General features: G+C 34.3%; 1 protein-coding gene across 4 annotated transcripts in view; it reads left to right on the top strand.

Moving 5' to 3' along the window:
* The first annotated feature begins 3,452 nt into the window (after nt 1–3,452).
* Nucleotides 3,453–12,545, top strand: part of LOC126412359 (troponin T) — a 44,685-nt gene continuing 35,592 nt past the window's right edge. For 2 of the 4 annotated variants that reach the window (XM_050081915.1, XM_050081913.1), the window contains exon 1: nt 3,457–3,544. The gene's annotated coding sequence lies outside the window, so the exon portion shown is untranslated. Of the gene's footprint in view, nt 3,545–6,276; nt 6,391–12,545 lie in introns of those variants that run through there. The other 2 variants (XM_050081916.1, XM_050081917.1) reach the window with 2 other exon arrangements.

Consider the following 12,545-nt stretch of genomic DNA (forward strand, 5'->3'; position numbering starts at 1 on the left):
GCTACAAGTATTATTCACACAAACAAAGTTGACACCTGGCAAGGTGGCTGATGGGAGCGACTGTACATGGGAAATGCCTTTACAGTCATTCCCTTCAGCCACTGCAGCAAGTGTCAACTTTGTTTGCACATATAATAAAACTCTGTTACCTTGCTAACCTTTAGAATATGTTACAGTAATTCAAAACTAAATAATCAAAGAATGTACGCACATACACACACACACACACACACACACACACACACACACACACACGCACGCACACACAGAGAGAGAGAGAGAGAGAACAGATAGATAGATAGATCTATGTTCTCTGTGTCACACCACAATTTTAAGGAAAATTTTACATTTGTTAATTCTATGACACAAGAGAGGAATTAATGAAGAAAACTAGCATATGCTGTATTGCTATATTATTCAAACACTCTGTGTATTGCTACAAATCTGTTGTAATAGAATAATGATTGTTCCTCAATTTTGCTTCTAACTGAACTGCCACAAACAAGTGAAGAGTGCTATGTAATAAACACTGCATGCCACAGCAGAGAGAGAACTTCAAGATGACAAGTGAATATTAACGTTGATGTGCTTTGAATTTTGTTGTGAAACAAGGCAGATAAGATGATATAAAATTGCATGTGCTTGAAGAAAGCCTACTCAGTTTTTGTGAGAATCTCCCCACAAACAATAGTTATTGAACATAATTTCATTGGTTATTGTTATTACACATATTTATGTTGCTAATGCTCCCCTGTAATGCACTTCTATGTAGATTTGGAATAAATGTCACATATTCTGACAAGCCTAAGCATTATGATCATGTGCTTAATAACTTGTTGGTCCATCTTCGGAATGCAATACATCAAGATGTGTCGCACCAGATGACCATGCACAACTCATGTAATTTCCTTAAACAGCATGCTACTAATTTGTGACCGCAATGATGGTGCCTGATAGAGACCCAAATGCGTTCCATTGAATTCACATCAAGAGAATTTCATGGCCAAGACATCAACAAGAGTATACTACCATGCTCCTCAAACCACTGTAGCATAGTTCTGGTTTTGAGACATGGGCAACTGTCGTGCTGGAAGAAGACATCGCCAGTGGGAAAGACATCAAGCATGAAGGGGTGTAGGCGGTCACGGCTCTCAGTGTGTCTTCAATTACCATGACCGGGCCCATGTAATTGCAGCAGAATGTCTCCCATAGCATAATACTGCTCCCACCAGCCTGCATCCTTGGCGCAGTGCACATTTCAAACTGCCGTTCATGTGGATGATGACATTTGTGGAGATGACCATCAACCGGGTGTGGCAAAACCGTAATTCATCTGACGAGGTGATATTTCTCCATTGATTCATAGTCCAATCTCAATGATCCTGTGGCCACTGCAATCATATGCAATGTCATTGGGCCAACACGTGAACACATAGTGGCTGCCTGCTGCGTAGCACATGTGCAACAACGTACAATGAACAGTGTGCCCCAAAACACTTACACATGCACCAGTATTGTGCCCTTTCAGCAGAGATGCCACAGACTGGCTCATATCCTGCTTTACAGAGCAGGGAAACCTCCAAATCTCATGTTCTGTGAAGAGTCGTAAACGTCCAAACACTTATTGCCCAGTGGTAGTTTCACTGTCATTCTTCCACTTTCCACAGACCCTCATTACAGTAGCATGTGTAGGCTCAACCAGCTATGCCATTTTCAAGATACTTGCTTACAGGATCTTGGTAAGAATAATATCACCTCTGTCAAAGTCGCTTATGTCAGTAGATTTCCCCATTTGTGGCCGGTGTCATGCTAGAATGATTCCCCACCCGTCTTTGATCCACTTATATGCTTCCCTTACCATGTCATGATCCCTCAACAGCAACAGGCAACATACAACTTCAGGGTGGGCTGTGGTCATAATGTTTTGGCTTATCAGTGTTTATGCAGCATATGGATTCATATATTACAACATAAAAATATTTTTTGAGTCTATTTCAACTGATGGAATGAACAACTACTTCTGTCTTCTATCATACCCCATGATAGCGGACCACGGGCAGTGACAAAGAATGGAAACTGAAACAACTTCTGACTGAGTTAACAATAAATTAGCACAATGTAGCAACAAGTATGGGAAACGTTTTTTCTCTCTCTAGAACAATAATCATAGATATACAGCAATATGAATCACACATGAATTTCAAAAGGTACATCATTATGAACCTTGCACTGAATAAACAAGTACAATATGGATTTTCCATCTGTACACAGCCTACATTTATGACAGTCTATAGCCATATTGGCTCTTATGTGTTCATGGCTTACAATCATCATCATAGTATATCAGATGGTACGTGACTATACATAACAACAATCACAAGAACCCTATTGTGTTATTTACCATTTATATTTCATCTTATCAATTGCCAATGAAACCATATATTTATCTTACTTTCAATAGTTCTGCATCTTTGTTCAATGCCACAATGATAGTAGTCATTCAACATTTATTTTTTGTGAAATCATTGTGGAGTATTAAATCTGCTTAACATTTTCAAGCAGAAACTGTTTCACAATACAGTGGAATCTTTAAAAGAAATCTGTGAAGATAAGAATGATGAAAAAATAAACTTTCTGACATACAAAAGCCCTCATGGAAGGTCAGAGTGATAAAGCCTGTAAACACAAAGCAAGTATACTGTTTTTCAGTACCAGTGAAAGGCAAAACAGATAGTCAGAAAGAAAAAATTCTCCAGTGCCACAGCACACAGACAGAAATGTGATTAAGCTAACAGCTCAGGAAAGACCTCTCCTGTGGAGGGAAAAATATTTTAATACTAAAAAAAATTACAGTAATGTTCATAGTGATTCTAAGCTGTCATTTTTGTAGGTCAGAGATACATTCATTCCATCACATTTTATTTTTTTGGAATATGGACAAGGTATTATCAATGAAAATCTCACTTTTATCTAATGTTCATAAACTAAGTGACACAAAAAATGCATTCCAATTAGGTCTGAATAGACACCTTTTAGTTATGCCCTGCTGCATTTGTGATATACAACTGTATTCAGTAAATGAAATAGCACTACAATAACAAATTAAATTTATTGGTGATGTGGTGTACATTTAATACTGTTTTGAAAAATTGATTCTCTACTAAGTTATATATACAAGAAAATGACAGCATCTCAGAAATGACAATCACAGAGGAACTAACAAACTATACAAATTAAATTAAAGGTATGTTTTTGAAATGTATGACAAACATAAAATGTATTATGTATATTTTTAGAAATACACATTGGCATTTTAATACTACTTTCTGCCAAATTTATTTCATACTTTAAATATTATAGTGTTCATTTTAATCCATGGGTCTTGTTCCGAGATGCTGTAATTAAACTTTCAAATGTTTTCTCAGTGAAGAATATTACTAAGATTTAACCAAGTTAATTTACTTTAAACATTTTTGTTTTCCTTTTTATCTTCTTCGATATGATGTCACCCTTATCAAAGACAGCCACAAGAAGCAAAGAAAGAGTAAGTGGATTGTGCATCAGTCGCACTACACCTGCCAGAAGTCGCTGATACAATATGAGCAATTTTCATTTTCACTAAACAGTCATTTCATCACAAAACTTTTATAACTGACTTTACAACCATAGCAGAAAAAAATTAAACTTACGATTTTTGTATGAGGGACTGATTCAAGCTTGTGTTTAATAATTCCTATTGGTTTCAGTGGAAAAACATTATCTTTAGATATTTATAAATCTACTATTGGATTCCGTGAATTTTGTCTAACGCAATTGCAATCAATTCAGGTGGGCTTGAATAAAAATGTATTACTGGAACAACAAAGACATCCAGTGATTAATAAATGAACTACACAGAATAAAAGCTTACATCAACTGCAGAACTCTGAATAGATCATTAAAACAAATTGCAGTATTTCTTCAAAACCTTGTAAAAGGAATAACATTGTGATGAAATGACTATGTCCCTGATAATGCTTTTTATATGCACTGGCTTTCTTTTTAATAAACAATTAGGTATTTCTTTACATACAGACAAACAGTAGTGTCGTTTATGTTTGCGTTGTGTAGATTTCACATGCTTCAGAAGCATTTAACTGTATTTTCCATATTTTAATTACTTGATTTACTTATGAATGCCATAGATATCACTTTTAATTTTCATTTTTGCTATTTGCAAAATAATGCCCATATGGTTTTCTTTTACTAATTGGACTTTAATACAAAAGTACTTCAAAAAATTTAAAAGAAAACTTTGTCTATCATCATTTTCCTGTCTTTTTCCAATGATGGTATCATTTTTCAAATGTGTTGTTTTTCTTTTTATTGTGAACATGACTGTCTGGCAGTTGTGCGACGTCCTTGTCACTGTCCTTGTTCATTTAGAAACTTTAATGTGTAAAGTGTATATTGATGTCTTATACAATTTGTGTTGTCTGTCAAATGCCCATTTAATTTGTGTCTTCTCCTGAGGTGTCCAGAATCAGGACACAATACTATCCTTTAGATTACATTATATAACATCCACATCATTCAAGTAAATATCTATTTGTATTGGAAATATTTCTTGGTCATAATCTGGTACAAACATAAGCACCAAATGAACATTATGAAATACTGCATTTGGTAACACTTACAGACAATGGTTAATGATCTAAATGTTAGTATGGCAGTAAAGCTTCAATTCTTTTTTATGTTACTGGTAAAATGTCACTCATAAAAACTGATAATGTGAAGGTTAAAAAAAATATTTTAATTCATTGTCATCTACTCTACAACAAAGACCAAAAAAATAGTTTCATTGGAGCTCTTTAACAATTGCTATAAATGCCCCTGAACTATGGAACTCAGCCTGTATCATAATTTTTTAAGTACTTTGCTCCATTTATAAATATAACTAAATGATGAATCATGATTGAGAACAATATATATTAGAAAAGAGTTAGGTTCCTTATGCTTGTAATGTCGACTATGCTATTAATCATTAAAGTATCTTAGCACCAATTTAAAGGACTTAAACTAGTTTCTTCATGATGTATTAAAACAGAAAAAAACTAAGGTTTATGTTTCTGAGCTTAAGAATTAAAAACACAGACACGTTCTATATACGAGACACTGCAAATTAATCAGTCCTATTCCACCTATTCAACAAATGTATTCCAGTTTTAACTCTGCATTATGTAAACAGATAGTTTGCTAAAGTTGTTTTATAATTAAACAAACAGCCCAACTGAAGCATCATAGGCCTTCTGTCAAGTTATATTTAGCCTTATATGCAGCTCCTCATCAAAGTATAGTGATATAATTTAAACAAGTTTGGAGTTCTAATATATAGTGAATTAAATGACATGTGGCATTTCTAGGTTTCACAAAAAGATGACAATCATCTCTTCAAATGAGTGAAAATCAAAATAATATGTGAAGGAATTGAATTCCCCAGAAATTAAATTTAAACACAGATATGAAATTCCAGTAATTAGATTTTTTGCCATAAAAGTATTTTGTTTCAAACAAAAAGTGTCTGAAAAGGCTGAGACATATTCCTCAAACAGGTTATGGTTATAAACCTTAAGTTTTATCACTATAGGTTCTGCATTTATATATATTACATAAAATGGGTAGCTTTGCTTCCTAGCTGTTCGCTTTTACTGCTTATTATAACATGCAGATGAAATAGTCCTTTTACTGTAGCTCTCTAAACTGCCTTTCAGGCCCTCTAGCATGAAATTGTGCATGGTAACAGCAGATGTCCTGGGTAAAGTAAAACATCACTGTATCCTCAGATTCTACAGTGCTTTAGCTATTAGTCATATACTTCATACTGTTGAAAGTGAGCTCTTGTTTCTAAAACAATTTATGTTTATTTTCATCATGCAGTCCAACTCAAAAATGGAATACATCATCTCATTATGTAATGAAAATATTATTAAATGACTGATATAAGGCTAATTAATTACAAAATATCTTCTCACTTTCTTCTGATTCATATTGGAAGTACTGTGACTACAATGTAGAATAACATATATGCAATGAATAGTTCTGACATTTTTAGGAAATTTTATATTTGATACCTGATGAAAATGAAAAATGGTATCCACATTTCACAACTATATGCAGCATAAGGTCAGACGATATTTTATTATGTCAATGTATTCTGTCACTTGTTACAATGTTATAAAACAAGAGTTCATCTTTGAATACAGTTTTAGATTACCCTCTATAAGTAGAATTTAAAAGCCAATATTTTAATGCAAAATTAGTTGAGTACTTGTATGCTAACACAGTATCGTATAAATTAACAGTTTTACTACCTGATACTTTTTTTCTTTTTAGGCCCAGAAAGAGCATTGTGTAAGTTTGGCCAGCAGCATTATATGTCAGCCAGTGGCATGCTTCTTAACATAAATTCTGCTTTTTGCTCTGTTAGGAAACTTGATATTTTAAAAATAATAACTTCACTTTCAAGCATATTCTTTTGGCGTATTATATAATGTACAACCCATGCTATAAATGTGTAAGTGTGAACTACATCTTTCAGTGACAACCAATGAATCTGTGATGTAAGTAGTTGCAAACACATCACACAGAAATTCACTAACAAAACAGAAAGGATGAAAAGCAGAATTTACATATAAATGTGCTTCCTTTGCAATACTGTTGCTCTTCAGATCGCAATATGGACTTGTAGCACACTGTCTTATAATGTTTTTATCATATTCTATGACTGTTTCCAGTCATTTTGACAATGGGCTGCCCCACTAAGCACAATCTGTGCAAATGAAAAGTACATATCTGTTACTTATATAAAGAACAGAATGTAACAGTATTAAGAAAAGGATAGTTGCTACTCAACATAGCAGATGTGCTGTGTCGCAGACAGGCAAAACAAAAAGACTGTCTGAAAGTGAGCTTTTGGCCAACAAGGCCTTCGTCACAAATACATGACATATGCACAAACACACTCACATAAATGCAGCTCACACACACCTGACCAATGTCTCTGGTTGCTGAGGCCAGAGACTGTGGTCATGTGTGTGTGAGTTGCAATGGCGTGTGTGTGTGTGTGTGTGTGTGTGTGTGAGTGAGTGTGTGTGTGTGTGTGTGTGTGTGTGTGTGTGTGTGTGCATTGTCTATTTATGATGAAGGCCTTGTTGGCCGAAAGCTCACTTTTTAACAGTCTTTTTGTTATGCCTATCTGAGACTTAGCATCTCTGCCATATGGTGAGTAGCAACTGTCCTTTTCATAATATTGTTACATTCCATCCTGTATTTTCCACTGTTTGATTATACAGAACAGATCATTTATGTACTAACTTTTACATTTTTCAAGACAGCAATACAGACAGAAATATTAAAAAATGGTCAGAAAATTATAAGGACATGTGTGCTTGATCTGAAGGTGTGTCCTGAATTGATCAAATGTCAATCCTTTGTCTTTCAGAAAAATTGCAGTTATTGTCCAATATGCATGAAATACTTGCTAATGTCATTCTTTCACACAGCTTGCTGCAGAGCACTGCAATATGCTAGCTCAATTAAAAACTGCTGAAATCTACATCTACTGATAATATGAAATTTACTATTACCACAAGCTCTAACATGACGTTTGGTGCTAACTCGTCTTCAAATTTAAGGGTACATGAATGTGATACTATTAATATATACTACAAACAGACCTTAAATTGAGTATAAAACTCTGAGGGCCTGTTCATTCCAGGAAATTCAAGACACAGCAATAAAATATCTTAACAGCATTGCACATGTGGTGGAGATAGAACTGTCAAAAAAATTACAAATACAGACTGTACGTATTGTGCCCAAATAACAAAATGGGGTACTGAAAAACACAGGTAATTGAAATACATTTGAAACAGGCAACAAAAACACTGCAAGTCTGTACATGTTTATTGTATAATAGAGTTCTGTTAACCACACATTTCCATTTTATTGTACACTGTTTATACTCACCAATGACATGGTCATTAGTATCGATGTTTCTACTTTAGTATCACATAGCATTAAAACGTATTCTAAAAACAGAGGAACAAGGTGTCAGGCTCACACTTATCCTACAATCATTATGGAAGCATAGTTTCTCTCCTGTTTTATTTTCTATTTTTACCCCAAGTCATTGTACAATTAAAGGAACATACACTGTCAAATTAAGCTTTGTTTGTTATTGCATTATTGTACATATGTTTATGTGTTTGGTGTTGATAAAATGCTAATATATGTGCGTCTGATAGCTAAATGTATGCTTGGAATTGATGGTCTGGTTTTGTCATGAATCTGTCTGTACCTTTCAAGTGCTTTATGTCTGGTTTGTGAAAGATTTTTATGATTTGTGTTTTTATGTTTGCAATGAGTTAGCTACACGTGAATTATAGTTCTCATTCACCCTCAGTTTTTGTATGATGAATACATGAGAAAGAAAACTTCATAAGATCAAGTTTCTCATTAATGGTGACTTATTTTTGCAGACAAATTATTTATTACAAAATCAAAACTCAGCTAATGGTAAATGTGAGTAGAAAATGATGTATGCAATAACATCAGTTGCAGATTGACAGGCTCCCATCTAGATAAGCAATTAACATTGACAATACTGACACAATGTTATGTGGCTCATTTCCCTTTCAGAATAATATTTTATCCTATAATGGAATTAAGCTGTTTTGAATCTTTCTGGCAGATTAAAACTGTGTACTGGATTTAGAATCAAACCAGGATCCTTGCCTTTTACTAGTTACACGCCTACTGAAGAGCTATCCAGCCACAACTCACAGCCTCAATTTTGCTTATATTTCTCTCCAACTTTCAAAAGCTCATGCTGGATTATCAGTGAGAGAAAGGACATCATGGGGAATGGTTAGGAGCAACACAGCATGTTTCCAATTTTAATCTCTCATTCTGCTGAGTGTTCTCTGTAACGAAACTTTTGAGTTCCAGTCCAACAGATGGTTGTATTTGTCAGGATGTTTCTCAACTTCCATTTCCAGTTCAATAAAAAAGTGCCTGAACAATCACCTGCTCTCTTCAGCATATACGGGATAGTTTTCTTTTCCCGTCATTTGCACAGTTTAAAAAAAATATCAAGTTCAAAAACAAAACACTGTATATGTGATATTCTTCTGCCAATAAAAAATATCATTAAACGTGTTATTGCAACCTACTAATATTGTTTTCACTATGGGTGCATGAAAAAACGACAAAGAAAACTAAAATATAATATTTATATTTATGTCTGCAATATGTTCACTACAGAAACATAGGTTACACAAGCCAGCAACACCCAAATATTGTAATTTTTTGGGGGACTTACACCAAAGAAGATATATTGTGTAGCTTACACACACTGTGTGCTGTCTTGCTAGAGATACATTCCTATAGACACAACTTGATTAATGAGCAGATGAATTTGTTCAGCATAAAAAATACCAACCAGTTCTGTCAACTGAACATCATAAGAATGAAGTTTTCTTTCCTAGAGCCCTAATGTTCTCCCTTTTGTACCATCAATTAACATATGGTGCAATGTCACTTTTTGTAAATATATTTTTTGAAGTGCTGAGCATGTGACAGTGTTAAGACTTACTTTAGTTTTTAAATTTATGCTGTTTATTAATTAACACTGCACAAATTAATTAATAAAGTTAATGATGATGTGGTTTTCTTCTCAGTTTTCTGTTACTTGTTTTGTAAAAAACACAAATGCATTCTGTTGCCATGTCTACTGTGTGTGTTTTATCTGTATTTGTGTACCATTATGCCAAGATGTATGGAAACTTTTTTCTGTTGCACTATGCAGAGAGTAAAGTGAAATAATGTTCCTACTGACAAGCAGAGTACCACTGCCTTCTTCATACCATGTCAGTAAATATACAGAGCTGTAATAAAGCCAGCATTTTTGTGAAACCTGATGACTTTTGGCTTGTATAAAAGCCATGTATGGTGGCAAGATGAAACATATTTTCTTTGTCAAAGACTGTGCTTCTGTATCAAAATTTCACTTTTTGTTGGGTGTGGGACCCTTTATGTCAACATACCATGTTCAAATGTTCCCAATTCCAGCACTAAGTACTTCAAAATCTTCAGTTTTCCCATTTATTACGGAGATTGTGGATTTTTGATTGTAGTTTTGCTATATTGATGGCTTCACCCCTAAATATGGTGGTAATTTTGATTCAATCAACATGGAGTGAGCCACTTCGAGCAAGGGATGATTCTTTTATTCAGTGACACTATTTTGTTGTTGTGTTTATGAAGCCATTAGACATCACCATATATCTGCCATCCTGAGGGTGGAGAACATTCTCTCACTACAGTATTCCTTATTGTTGTCTGATTGAAAAGGTGTAATCTTATGTCCAGTCTGATTTTCTGCCAAGCTTTTGATTCAATAGATTTATCAGAAACCTCTACCTTATGATGAAGAAAATACACTCGACTCCAACTGCTGTTTTTGTCTATGAAAGTCACCAAAAAATCTTGCTCCATCTAGAGATGTTTTTCTCCTTGGTCCACAGACAACAGGATGTATTAATTGCAGAAATTTGAATCTGCCCCTCATTTGGTGAAAGGAGTGGACACAATCTTTTAGATTAGATTAGATTAGATTTACTTTCATTCCAATTGATCCGTAGTGAGGAGGTCCTCCAGGATGTGGAACATGTCAGAAAAACAACAATACATGACAAATATTTAAACTAAAACAAATAAGCTAATGTACCATTCCACAGGTCCCAAGTGGAATGATCGTCATTTTTTAATGAACACTAAGAGTCATTTTACAAATACTATTGCACTGAATTTAAAATAAAAAAGTTTTATATTTATTTATAAGGTAAGAAACATGTAATACAACTACTGTAATACTTATTTACAATGAACACATTACTGCACTGAAATGGTGCAGAAGTTAGATTATACTTACACACACACACACACACACACACACACACACACAAATTTTCAGTGAACACATTACTGCACTGAAATTGTGCAGAAGTTATGTTGTACTTATATACAAATCAGTTGGTTTTCCTCAGAAATTCATCAATGGAGTAGAAGGAGTTGGCCACCAATAAATCCTTTAGGCTTCTCTTAAACTGAATTTCATTGGTTGTTAAGCTTTTTATGGCTGCTGGCAAGTTATTGAAAATGTGTGTTCCTGAATAATGCACACCTTTTTGTACAAGACTAAGTGACTTTAAATCCTTGTGAAGATTATTCTTATTTCTAGTATTGATTCCATGAATTGAGCTGTTGGTTTGAAAAAGTGATATATTTTTAATGACAAATTTCATTAAGGAATAAATATATTGGGAAGCTGTAGTTAGTATCCCTAGTTCCCTAAACAGGCTTCTGCAGGATGTTCTTGAGTTCACACCACATATAATTCTTACTGCACGTTTTTGTGCCCGGAAAACTTTAGCTTGGCTTGATGAATTACCCCAGAAAATAATCCCATATGACATTATGGAATGAAAGTAAGCATAGTATGCCAGTTTTTTCATTTTTATATCCCCTATGTCTGACAAAATTCGCATTGCAAACAGAGATTTGTTAAGACGCTTCAGCAGTTCTGTGGTGTGCTCCTCCCAGTTGAATTTATTATCAAGCTGTAATCCCAAGAATTTAACACCGTCCACTTCTTCTATCTTCTTGTCATCATATGTTAGACATATACTCTTGGGACACCCCTTACAAGTTCTGAACTGCATGTAGTGTGTTTTTTCAAAGTTTAGTGACAAAGAATTGGCTAGGAACCAGTGATTAATGTCTACAAATATTTTATTGGCTGATCTTTCTAAGACTACACTTGATTTGCTATTTATTGCAATGTTTGTATCATCAGCAAACAAAACAAACTTGGCATCTGGTAATGTTACTGATGAAAGGTCATTGATATACACAAGACATATTGTGTGTTTTGGGAGGTCATCTGTACTTGAGTTTCTGTCACGTATGAGAACATTACATAACACATGTGAGATACGTAGCTACTTTCTATGCATCACAGGGCGTTCAAGTCACAACCTTAGGAAATAGTTCATTCATGGAAAAACAATAATAAGCTTTGTTGACTTCCTTCATGGCTCATTCATTCAGTTTATTCTTGATAGAGTGCTCTCCCTACCATATGTGTGTTTTTATAACAAAAGTTACACTTGTATGGTTTTTCAATTTTCGGTTTGATTTTTGCTCTGATTTGTCACTTTTTCACGGCAGCTTTTGACCTGTTCACAAACACTTTTTTAACAAACATTGCATCACTACATTTTCTATTCCTTTCTGAATCCTTGTGTAGTGTTCTCCTAGAATTTTTACTTTTAGTGCCCCAATATTCAGCAAATTGCCAAAAGACTTAATGGCACACCTTAGATTATCATGACTGCCTGGAATACTGAAAGCATTATCAGCATCCATTGCTTGTAACATGTCCACAGAATCAAAGAATTTAACATGATGCTATATCATGTCATTGCCAATTTCTGTTTTGTGAA

Source organism: Schistocerca serialis, chromosome 7 (assembly GCF_023864345.2).
Source record: "Schistocerca serialis cubense isolate TAMUIC-IGC-003099 chromosome 7, iqSchSeri2.2, whole genome shotgun sequence".
Taxonomy (NCBI): Eukaryota; Metazoa; Arthropoda; class Insecta; order Orthoptera; family Acrididae; genus Schistocerca; species Schistocerca serialis.